Genomic DNA, 13,989 nt, shown 5'->3' with positions numbered 1-13,989 from the left:
AATATAAATCATTGTGAACATAGTAATTTTGAAGTTAAGGGAAATCAATACGCACCATCTACAATGTTTATAATATTAGTCCCAGCTTGAAGGTCAGATTTATTATTATTTAATTTCTTGGCTCGAAAAACCACAGGAAGCACACCATTGAAGTAAACGTTCCTGGCCTAATGTTAACATTATGTCAATTCAGTTGCTCACATTAAATAAAAATCTAATAATTCCTCCCAGAAAAAACAGAACTGAAAAAATATTATTAACGCCTTGCCATGCTGATAATTTACCTTAGTAATCAACACTAACTATACAAAAAAAAAACGGATGAAATCAAGACATGAAATGTTGATATAGAGTTGTTCCCATGCATTTTTTCTAAAAGCTCAAAATCATTACATAACCTCCTACTCCCTGCAATATTTAATTTAAGGAGGGAGGACGATGAGGGGGGGGGGGGGGGGGGGAAAGAGAGATACCCCTTGATAAATAAATGCACCAAACTCAAGCATTGTAGGAGTTAAATTACAGAGCCAATTCAAGCACACTATCAATAGTCATTTCACAGACATTTGGGATTGCAAATGTTTCTGTTGCTTTGTCACAATCACCATAAAAATGCAGGTCTCACAGTCCTAATTTTTTGTTTATTTATGGTCAATACAATTAAAAAGTTGACAATTGGCAAGTTTTACTTCATGGAAATGTACGTCACTATTAAAGTGAGATGAACGTAATTATATTTAGTTGAAATACTCATGCTAAGCTTGATTCGGCTGGTATTGAATTCTCGTTGAATTGCAGTGAATTAAGCTTAATTATGAATTTAGTTTAACCCTAATCTGATGCATGCTTTACTGTGCAAGACTACGCAAATAATTTATTTTTGAGTGATCAACATTTAATTTTTTTCACAAAATATAAACAAAACTGAAGCAAAGAACATAAGAAAAGAATATAGAACATTCCAGTTCTGATTATAAATGTAGTTCCTCAACAATGGGTACTCTGTGTACCAGTTTTTTTTTCTAAAATACAGACCCACAAGAAAAGTACAAATCAGAAATAAAAATGAGCCAGAAAAGGCGAGGGAAAAAGGTGGAAGCTCCTTCACTTTGCTGTAAGGCATCCACAGACAAATTGCGCATAAAAATGAATAATAGTTTCCCATTGTGATGTCAAAGCAGTGTGTGCGAGGAAGGGAGAGAGTGATGTTGAAGGTGTAGTGACAGATGACAGCACCCTAATCCCACATTCCTTCCCCGTACCCTTCTAAAATATTTTGTGGATCTTTGACACACAGCATTTATTGGTTCACGCTACCCACAAAGTAATCACAATGATTTTGAACTGTCAAAACTTTCCACGAAAACAAGAAACTCCAGATACATCTGATTATCCAATTCTACAGTTTTTAGAGATATGAAAATGACAAGTAACACAATAAGCCAGCCTACACAAACATGACATGATTGGACCCATTATTACAGGTGTTTAAAACTTTGATAAGGTATAAGTACTGAAAATATGTATTTGCTTAATTTATGAAACCTAGTATTTAAAATGTTCTACTGGGTCATAGCTTTTTTTTTCCAAACCAATAATTTTGTAGATTCCTAATAATGTAGATACATTTAACGGAGCCCAAATTGTTTTGTGAATTTATTGGTTAGAAAAACAAATTGATACATGGACTCCTTCAACATGCCCTTGATGACCTTGAGGCAGTTACATACACTGAGAAGTGATTACCAATCACGTGTAATCTGCCTAAGGGTGTAACCTTGTTATAAACCTATGAGCATTCTAAAAAGTCCTGATTGTATGTTCACAAGTTGAATTTAGCCAAAGTGAAACAAGTCTGCCAACTATAAAAAATAATTGAGCAACAGGAAGAACTATACATACATTTCACACCAAATGTACTTAAGATTTGAGACTGCCTCAATAAAGTAAATGAATATTCATCAGTGATGGCTTCCCACTCACAAACGGCCAATGACCAATTGCAATACTCCATAAGCCAACAGTGTATCTACCTTCCAAGCATTCAATGAAGTTGAATAATATAATACTACCATTAAACCTAAAGAATAACATAAAATAATCAGCATACTTATTGCATAACATAGAACTACAAGTAAAACTATTGAATTTACATTATAAAAATAATTTATAACATATGAAAAAACAACATTTTTTATAGCAGTCGGACACTTTGAAATTTGTTCTAGACAATGTACACCATTTTTCCAATAAGAATGGTTCACATGGACTACAATTTTCTGATAGTCTTATCTTTGGTTGATACCTAAAGAGTTATTTTTTTTTAATGAGACAGTCTATATAAGTTTTTATTAAAATTAAACATTTTAAACAGTCCACTACTCTGTCAAATGCAAAAAAGACAATTGGCATCCTGTACAAACAAATTAAATTCAACAGAAAAATGGTAAGAACCATTTAAATCAAAATGCCTTTTTCTTAATAATGAGCTAAATTTGTTAGAGATAAATGTTATTTTAAAAATTTTTTTGAGCATTTGATTTGATTTCTTTGTATATCCTGAAAATGTACACAACCCGGAAGCGAATTATAATATATTGATTTAAATTACAGTTAATTTCATATAAAAGAATACCTCAAGGTTCGCTTCAAAAATTTTGATTTTCTCACCTGCCATTTGCAAATATATTTTTCTTAAACTTAAAAAAAAAGTTTTTGAGATTTCAGCAAAGCCTAAAGTTTAGATTTTTTTGGTAACACAGCTGGGTATAATGTTAACTTTTACAAAATAAACTACAAATTTCCATTGGCAATACTGATTATGCCATTAATGTTTCAATCATTACCGTACAACACAGGAAGTGCGGATAGTCAGAATGATTAATGAAAAGGAAAGAATAAGAGATAAAAATAACATGGATCAATAATTCTGTTAATATGCATCTTCTTTAGAACAGGGGAGAAAAGAAACATTAGGAGAGAAGGGATTAATGGCAGAAGTTGATGAGGATATCACAGGAAAAGACGTAGAAGTGGCATTGATTTGGATGGAAAATTGCTGCCAGCAAAAGAATGCCCTGCCTTCTGATGACATTAGTTGACTACGTACACTTCGCTCTGAGTTATGTTTCTCTCCAACACAATGCATCTGGCCCTCTCATTCTACATTTTGAAATCAGAGTTGACAGACATGCGTGACTGTCAAAATTCCCACAGCCTGGCTATTTCATGTACAAAATCATTTCCTCCCCGGATTGCTACCTATCTCAAGAGGCACAACCGTAGTGCGAAGCGCATGTGAAGGTATAGCATAGGTGCGCTGCAAGTCACTTCTGCTGGTGTGATGACGTCACTGTGTGGGCGCCTCTTGGAGGCACTTGCCCGGCTCTAACTGATGTTTGTAACTTTGTTACACAAAATTTTATTGCTCCAGTTAGAGAGTACTCTTTCAAATGAGTATATATGCTTATATTTTATATTGAGCATTATTTAGCAATAAATTTTCCTTAGCTGCATCGTGAAAACTGTAAAAATTATGAGTCGTTATCACACCAATAAACACAGAAACTTTTTTTCCCCCCTATAGCCACATCCAAAGCAGAAATTTGGACAACAGATAAGAGATATCCTAGATCGGTGCTATGAGCATTGTGGAAAGTAGAAAAAGTGTTAATTAGGTGAGGGAGTATTAGGAGTAATGATGCACAAACTAGAGAAGTGTAAAACCGGAATTAAATCGCGTAGAATAGAATGCAAGAATGGAATTGTACGTAGTGGTTGTCCAGAGAACAAAGAAAGAGCAAAAACATACACTGTAATTGCAGATGTGCTGGAGAGAGGGGCAGAATAAAGCACACAGGACGAGGAATGTTAAAGAGACGACCATTTCTCGTCTAGGCTATAAATCACTGGTTTTTTGCATGTATGTAAATACATATTTAAAGTATCAATCATGCAATTGCCATGCTGTCACTTTGAATATAACAAAGTCAAAAGCTTTCTTTTTTATTACAATAATGTATACAAATTAAAAATAATACTGTATGACAATCATACCTTACAAATAATGTTTCAAAAAATGCTCTAAGAAAAATATTAGTTTTTCAGAAATATAATTAGTATAACAGAAGGTATTTCCAAATAAATTATTATGGAATAGTAACGTTAAATGTGAAGTATTCTAAAAATTCTCTGATTTATCCAAATTTTACAAGTATGTATTAAGATTGCTTTAGTGAATTTTTAAAACCTTATAATTTTAAACCAAATACTAAGTGTATAAGGTAACATTGTAAAGATTAGAAAAAAATGTTAAAAATGAAATATGTTCAAAACATTAATTTCTAATCAAAAAAAGTTTTAAGTATAAACAATGAAAATGGAATTATTTACTATAAAAACTAATTCAATTTAATAAATTATGACAAAATGCACACTTATTAACTGATACAAATAATTTTTTTTAAAAAGAAAAATCATGAAATATTTTTAGAGAAGCCAAATTCTCTAGAAATTCTTCCATGTCATGGTTACTAAACATTCTGACATTGAACTTCAATTTTTGTGACATCCTTGGCAAAAATACTGAAATCAGAAGCCCATGTGAGTCTGTGAAATGGAACTTGCATTTCACATTGAGATACACTCAGTTATAAACCAATTAAAACATGTGTACTGAATACAGTGAAACATGAAGATGAGGCAAGCTATCTTATGAAGATGAGCTGTCACAACTGGACTTCTGAACCACTGCTTGGCAGACAAAATAAAAATTATAAAAAAAAAAGAATTAAATACTTTAATAATGAAGGAAAAAATAACTACTAAATGCACTGGCAGTGACAGTTATTCACTTTTTGTCATTTTGTGTACATTGCTAGATAATACCGATTTTCAATGAAATGTATCTTAAAGTAAGAAAAACAATGCAGTTAGTATTTCCCCATGATAAATTATAGAAAAAATATATCAAGATCTGAAACTGGAAACCAAAATTGCTACAAAGTATTTTATATTATGTGGCGTACAACAAATACAAAGTACCGTATTTACCTAAATATAATGCGATGATTTTTATCAACACTGCTGAAACTGAAAGTGAGGGTCGCAGTATAATAGCAAACTTACATCTTTGTTGCTGGAAGAATGTTTTGAAACAGTGCGGCGAGACAACTGTGTCAAGGTCACATCCAACGCCAGCGATGTGGCCAAAACGTGCTACTAGTCAGCGCTTGAGTCAGTATTAAAAGTGATTGTCGTTTGTTTGGCCGCTTGTGCTTTGTTTTGCATTGTAAAAAAGTGAAATTTTTTATAAAATGGATATTGTAGAGTAGCACGGAAGTACACAATTTAAAATGTAAAAAGGACTGACACATAGTTACAATACTAACTTTAAAATTATAGTGGAAATAATGCAATTTAAACCACCAACTGCCAAGCTGCTTTTAAAGTTATGTTACTGAAAGCAACGTGCGTAATTGGAGGGCGGATTTGCTTTGTCTCAGGAATGCAAATGGTTTGAGGAAAGTATTCAGAGGGCCTAAAAAGGGATGGTTCTCAGTTATTGAAACCAACGTGGTAAATTTCATCAAAGAGAAGAGAGGAGATGGAATTCCAATTTCATGAGACGTAATAAAATTAAAAGCCCAAGATATTGCTTGTAAATTTAACACTGCATGGACTAGCTTTCAAGGTAAGTACTGGTTGGTGCGAAAGAATGATGCACCGTTGCTGTTTTTGTTTGCGGAGCAGAACACAACTAGTGCAAAAACTGTCAAAAGATTTCCAAGAGTAATTGATTAAATTTCAGCGCTATGCAATTGGTTTGCGTAAACAACACAATTATTTGTACAACCAAATTGGAAACACTGAAAAAACTACAGTGTATTTTGACATTCCTAGCAACAGCACCGTTGAAACAAAAGGCGTGAAGACTGTCACCGTGCACACGACTGGAAATGAGAAGCTGCGAGTCAAGGTGATGTTATCAGATTTTGGCAGACGGTAGGATACTGCCACCATTCATCATCTTAAAAAGGAAAACTCTTCCCTGAAAAGCATTTCTGCCAGACGTAATCATTCATTGTCAAGAAAAAGGCTGGATGATGAGTGATTTAATGCAAGAATGGTTACGACTGGTGTGGAATCTGTGCTCGGGTGCACTTCTGAAGAAAAGGGGCATGTTGGTCCTTGGTGTATTTCGGGGACATCTGACACCTGAGGTTAAAACTACGATAAATAATTTTAACACAGTCTTGGTTGTTATATCAGCTGGAATGACAAGTCAGCTACAAGTTCTCGTCATAAACAAGCCATTTAAGGACCACCTTCGGCAACAGAATAGTGTTTATTCTGTGACACCAACTAGGAAAATTAAGAAACCATTAGTTCTTCAGCTAGCAACATAGATTTCTACAGCCTGGCAAAGGATAACTTCAGAATCCATCGTCCGCGGTTTTAAGAAGTGTTGCATTTAAAATGCCATGAATGGCACTGAAGACAATCTGTACTGGTAAGATGAAGATGAAGGCAGTGTCAGTAGCAGCAGCAGCAGCAGCAGAAGCATTGCAGACACTGACAGTGAATGATTATTCTTAGCAGCATCATAAAAAACTCTGTTAATATATCTCTGTAAAATAAGTGTAAAAATAAACACTATTGTTTAGTGTTGTGACAAACTCAAATTTATATTTGCCTAGTTTAACTATTTAATATTTATTACATATTTAACTTTTTTTAAAAAAAGTGCTTGGTCTTTTAACTGTGATTTCCTCTTCATAATTTTGTATTTTAACTCTGATCGTCTCTCCAAACATTCTTTTTTCCTAGGCTCTAGTTCAAAAAGTTTGGAGGTCGCATTACAATCAAGTCGCCTATCCTCGGGTAAATATGGTAATTACAGTTTGTATAGCAACAGGAAATACATATTTTAATACATTTTGTATTGAATCATACATAGAAAACTTTACATTATAAATTTGTATTCAGCAATGCTGTCATCAAATATAACATCAGTTGCAACTAAAAAGTACAAGAAAATTTTGAAAGAATAAAAAAAAAACCAAACAATGATAATACAATGTTAGAAGTAGATGCATGGTTCTTATAATGTTACCAACATTTTTACCAATTATTTATGGTGCTATAAATCATTGGTATGAATAAAATTATATACATTCACATGAATAATAATCAAAACCAAATATTTTAAACATATGCCTAAGATAATATTTAAAATTTTAAATGCAGGTCAACATAGTTCCAACATGCCTTCATTATGTTTGCGGACAAGTAATATTTATTAAAGGTAGTAGCCCTGAAGTAGATTGCAGTCACTCAATTTCTCTCCAAAATTTTACAGTTGTCAAATGGAAGTCACAGAGGAGTTTTGAAGAATAAAAATTGGATAGCTTGAAAGTAGAAACATAGCACGACATCAGAATGACCAAAGATACAGAAAATGAGCTATATTTACACATATATAGAGCTTTCATGACAGAAGAGTGCAGTCTGCTTTCTGCCACAAAATATTTAGTATTACCACCTAGTACAACGAAAGTTCGGCTAAGAAACTTCTCAACTTTACGTCATAATATTTGGAACCCCAAGAAAGATAGGAAAATACTTCAGGTGAAAAGTGAATAAAAAAATTTAACCAATCATACTAATTAGCTTTTGTCTTTTCAGCACATTCAAAAACTTCACATGACATTCTACTGGAAATGATAAATTTTTTAATTTCTGCACAGAGTATCAAGACTAATTATTTACATTCTATGTATTTATAAATTTTTTGTGTACGCTTTACATATCAACATCAAGTATAGGAATATAAAAATCACTATTAAGTTCAGTAAAACTTATTTTTGGCAAAGAAAAAGATTCTTCTCTATGCCAAAATACTTTAAACCACTACAATTTTGATATTGGACCCTCAATGAAAGACTTTTTTATACAGTGTTTACTTTATGAAAAATTTTACAAAGATAATGTTTTATAAATATGCAGAAACCTTAATTCAAATGACTTATTCACTTAGAATTTAGTGCTGCCTGGTAAAAAAAAAACCTACATTGGTGGCACACACTTAAAAGTTCGTTCACATGCCAAATCATTATAACTTATAACAGGCACACATCGGATATTTAGTTGAATAATTAAGATTAGATTAAATACATACATGCTGCAGAGACCTATCACAAGCTATAGACAAAAAAAAATATAAGTGTCACAACACCAAGGTTTTCAAATACAAGACTAAGTGATTGGCTGCTTTTTTGTTACATTACATGGTCAAATTTATTTATGGAAATTAATTATTTAACACAAAATGACACCACTGTTATGTCACTTTATGAAACTGCACTACACTTATGAACTCAATAGGAACACGAGGAAAAAAATGTTTCAAAACACCAATCCTGTCAGTACCATACCAAAACTTAAAATAACTTTTTTTAAAGGTCACGTGAGTATCAAAAACCATCCCGAAAACTCCTTTAACATATTTTGTTTTAGACTTTAAGAATAAAAATAAAAACCAGAATGTGATCAGGCAAAGTTGGGGCATAAGGATCGAGAGGTTTCAGCTGTAAACACTGACATGTAGGCAGCATTATTACATATGTTGGCTTTTATTTACCAACAGCCCCACTTTAAAAGTTAAACCAAAAGTAAAGTCTCTAGAAGTCGTCAAGTAGTACTAGGTCTATGAGTGAATCAAAGTACATAATAGTCATAGACTTACTAGGTATGTGTTGTTGAAAGCGGTAACATCTGGTGTACATGTAGCCCTAAATAACGCAAATATGTAAAATACGACTGCCCATACACATGGTTAGCATTAATTAATTACTGGATTTTAAATATTAGCATTTTTGAAAATTATTACTCATAATATAGTCAATTATACTGGAAAATAAAGAAATAAAAATCCTAAGTTTTTATTTTCAACTTTGCTCAGTACATGGCAGTACTTCCTTCAAACATTATAAAAATTCAAAATGACTAATATGACAGAGAAAACGGCTTGTGTATTAAGAGTATGCAAAGGTTTGTTCCGTTATTTGTGTGCACTATGAAAAGAAGCACCAAGCCAGAAGAACAGTATGAGATGGTATAGGCAATTGTAGATACAGGTTGCATAAGAAACTCTCGACTGGGTGAGGCAGACTTATGTTAAAAGTCCAAGGAAGTCGACTGTAGCTGGAGCCAGTGAACTTGGAATTCCCCAGAAAACTGTTTGGAAAATTTTACGAAAAGGATTAAAATTCAAGCCTTATCATTTAAAATTTATTTTAAATTTTACACCGGAAGATAAAATTTGTTGATTCAACTTTTGTAGTCACAAAAAATGTTTTTTTTTTTTAAATTTTTTTTTACCGAGAAAATGTTTAAAGTAGCGAATGTTTGGACATGTCGCAAAAAAAAAAACCTATGGAATGTTTTTTTTTCTTAATTTCCCAGTAACTTGAAACACACTTGGAATGTTTTTCTTAATTTTTCAGTATTACTGATTATATTTGATAAATGTAATAGTTTTTAAACTATGAATGTTTAAAATCTGGTTATTCATTTATGCTAATTGTGTATATTTTTGAATAATTTACCTGTGCTGGCAGTCACTAAACAGTAAACCCATCTTGTGAAATTGACTTAAAAAATGATGAAAACATGTCCCATACAATGAGTAAGTGCCACAACCTTCAAGAAACATAAGAGGAATGTTAAAAGGAACATATACAGAGGGTTTGTTGATGCAATTCAAATTTTGTACAGCTGTAAAGCATTCAATTTTTTTTTTATCTTACTGAAAAATTCTTAACACGGAATATTTAATCTTAAGTTCCATTTTAAGATTAAAATAATAAAGCAGGTATGAGAGTTCGGACAACCCACAATCATAATTAGATGAATTCTCTAGGTCTGTCATTTTCAGACCAAATCATGTTAATAGAAACTAATTATGCTACTTCTTAACACTGACTTATCTTTAGCTTATAAGATTCTTCAATGTTGTGACAAAAATTAGACATTAACAAAAAATGTGAAATGTATCCATCATCAAAAGTGTAATTCAGCCTCACAAACAATAAAATAAAACTCTGCTCAAAAAACACCTGGCTTAACAGCTTAAAAAAACATAGCAAAGACAACCCAAATACAATATGCATTATGAAGTTAATGGGTTAAAGACACGCCTTTGTGCAATCAACTAATTTAAATTCCCTGACACAACATATATTTCTGTCTCCCAATTTTCACAGCAATTTCCTCATTATTCTAAGTTTTTTGCCCTGTTTTCCCTAACACTAAACAAACTGTTTACTAACAGACAATTCCTGTTTTTCATAACTCTAGACACCCTGTTTACTACGAGACTATCATCTCTGTTGTGTAAACTGTAACCAGGCACTAAAATTATGCATTTTTGTAGCTGGCAGGCAGTTCCTGTGGGTGCTATATATCTGGGAACTAGGAGAAGAAAAGGAGGGGGAAGCTTATTACCGATGGTTTTTTCAGATAGTTGAAACATTTCCTTAACAGTGAGTACCACATTCACTGTGAGCATCTACAGAATGTATACAAATACAGGATAAACCAATTTCAGTCAGGATTTTTTCAACATTTGTATGTCACATGGTCATTTTTATATAATAAGCAAAATAAACATAATACAAAATATGTAGATCTACTATTAGCAGAAACGTGCATATTTTTATGTTAGAAAGCTAAAAAATGTTTAACAGATAATTTTTATGATTAAATGGACAGTCTTAAATTATTTATACTTAATGTGCAAATATAAACTGAAGTCCAGCGTAAAAAAAGGAAAATGAAATTTGTAAAAAGGTTGCGGGAAATTAAAATTCAGTGACTCCGTATTATTGCTGTTTATTTAGGGACTTCATGATTTTCATGACCAGTTATTCAGTTTTGTTAATTTTTTTTTGTGACTTTCGTAACTTATGTGATCTGCTGACAGCCTGATTTATTTGTTGGCTACTAAAAACCAATTTGGTATTGCATGTGTATTGTGTTGCCAGGCTGATAATAAACGTGACTTGGAGAGAGACAGTAGCAACTCAAGGTATGGCTGTGATAACAATCACCAAAACAGATAATTCAAAAGTTTTTTTAAGTTAAAAATGGCAAATCTTTACTCTCATTATGTATGTTAGCTTTCAAAGTTATGTATGAATCTAACATTTAGAACTAAAAAATAATTTTTGAAAGGGTATGTCAAGAAGCTCTTTAATGTAGTGAAATCTGGACCACAACAAAGGAAAAGTTTTGGGGCCAATGACTATAACAATAGCATTTTATTGCTTCCATGAAGGTTATAATTAATTTTTCAAATGACTTTATGAGTTCATTCCCTGCAATAAATAACAGGAAATAAGTTATTTTTCCCAACAGCTACGCAGTACCACAAGTTTACTGTAATGGCATGATTTTGTTTTCCTTTATGTAGAAATGGTTGCAACCACAATGTGAATAATATAAATGTTCTACAGCTAAAACTGAAATATGGCCTGGAGAAATCATAAATAGATAATATTCAAGCATGTTATCATATTAGAACTGACAAAACACCAATCCCTTACTTAGCACGTCTTCAAATTGCACCAATTCATTTAGCACTATGTTAATTTTACTGCCCCAGTCTTGAATAGCACGTCTGTAACGTTAGCACGAAATCACCACAGGCAAAACAAGTCGTGCATGATGCCACAAAGTCTGCTTCAACTCGGTAAACAACAGATGTGCTGTGAAATATAGTTAGCTATACAAGGAGGGGAAGAGATGCATGTGCAGGTCTGACTATGCTATCGGCTGTTGTACAAACATCAGCTATGGCAAGTTCAGTTGCGGCTTTTGGGTGTAAAAGACCAAATGTGTATACGCTGCTGGGCTATATCGTTGTCGCCTATCCACAGACTAGGCCGTGATGAACTTCAGTCTAGCCATTGGAAGGGAACTCGAGAGCATAATGTATCGTGTTAAGAGTATTCGAGACAAAACTAGAAGTATTATGTCATGCAGAATGTTATGAAGGCCACAGTTATGTTGGTCGCACTTTAGTTTTAAGCAAGTTAACTGTGTGCAAAATTGTATGTATTGTAAATAAGGATTATCAAACATTTATATACGTCTGATGCTGTTGGTTGTACTAGCTGGAATATATTTGACTTTAGATACCAAAACATAAATGAATAGATGATTCACGCGGAAAAGGTTGTTAAATAAATGGTGTAATGAAAAAAAAAATCACGGCCTTACAGGATAGGCGTGAACCAAGCGGTGATACACGAATAAACACTTTAATTTTGAAGTATATAACCACCTACCTCCTGCTACGGGGTGTCGTATTTATCATAAAAAAGTATTCAATGGTAGGCTTCAAAAGATAAATGGTGTGACACATTTATCATTGAGTGTTATTCTATATGCATTTATATTACGTAAAGAATACTTCCCTACACATTTTGGAATAGGTTAAGTTAATTAGTCTTGTTATTTATGAAAACTAATGCTTCAGAATATGTGATTTTGAATAACACGAACATTTTTAGGAACACATTAGTTATGCTAAGTGAGGGATTGGTGCAAACAGAATGAAAAATGCAGAAAAATGGATTATCAAGAGAGAAAAAAATAAAAGATGCGAAATGCAGTACTTAAAATTTGAAATTTATACATTACACACAGACATGGCACTACGGAGAAAAATAGTGAAATTGGAAGATAAAAAGTGCCACAAATACAGACTAATATTTCTGAGAATATCATTTAAGGTTTTTAGTTTGCTTATGAAAATTTAAGATATCTAGTTTCACTAAAATCAAGTAAGTTTTTAAGAAGAAAAATAACAGACCAGCATAAAGAATTTTTGAACAACACAACATCAAAACATTCCACTAGTTGCACATGCAAAATGCTTCAATTTTTTAATGTTGCATGCTGAAAATCAAACATATCTAGCACCACAAATTCAAATATTCAGTAACAGCTAATGAGTTGCCTATAAAAAATATACAAAAGCAAGGGTGAACTCAATGGATATTTAAAGATATTTAAAGAAGCCAAAGAATTTTATATAAACCTTTAAAGATTTTATAAAAAAACCTATCACATTACTTGAATCTACAAAGGAAAAGATATCATGAAGAAAAAATTATTTTCACCCATAATTATATCATTTGGTTTTGGGTTTTATGTAATGCAATACGGTACACAAAATCTAAAGAAACTTCAAAATTAAATTGGGCAAACTTCAATACCAACTTTCTGTCATATCTCAAAACTAAGATAAAAGGTGGGGAGAGAACTATTAATGATTTACCTCTGAACCAAATAAGAGCAACATATAGTAATCAATGTTACTTTCAAGTTCTAAAACTCTATAAAATTAGTTTTTACAAATTATAATAAATAAATAAAAAGTTGGATTATACAACAAAAAAAAAAAAAAGATTTGAAAATGTAACAATTGAAATTGTATGTCTAACCATATTTCAATTCTATCATATTGTTTTAACTCATAAATATTAAAATTTGCAAGTAGCATTTGGTCCTGGAAAAAATTAAAACTTTAGGTAAATACCTTAAACATATAGAAACAATAAATAATACATAATTAAGGTTTGAAGGTTTACGAAAACTCACTGTTAAATGTAGATTTTACTTAGATTAAGAAAAATAGTAACCAAACTTAAAAAAAATAAATGTGAACGAGTCTTTGTGTACTCACCAGTTATGTGTAAACATCTAACCTTGATAACTAGCAAATTCATGTGTTGTCATGTTGTTCATGTTGCATAGAACCTTATAATAGAAAATTTGCACACAAAATTTAATGCAGTTTTTTTTTAATAACCCTTAGCGTGATAAATATACTGTTAAATAAAATATTCACTTTTCAAGTACTGAAATTTCTAGACATCAATCACACAATTACTTTCTGTGCCCGCTGCTAGAATTCGGTGC

The sequence above is a fragment of the Bacillus rossius genome, chromosome 3 (genome assembly GCF_032445375.1).
Source record: "Bacillus rossius redtenbacheri isolate Brsri chromosome 3, Brsri_v3, whole genome shotgun sequence".
In the NCBI taxonomy this organism is placed as follows: Eukaryota; Metazoa; Arthropoda; class Insecta; order Phasmatodea; family Bacillidae; genus Bacillus; species Bacillus rossius.
This window is presented reverse-complemented; position numbering follows the sequence as displayed.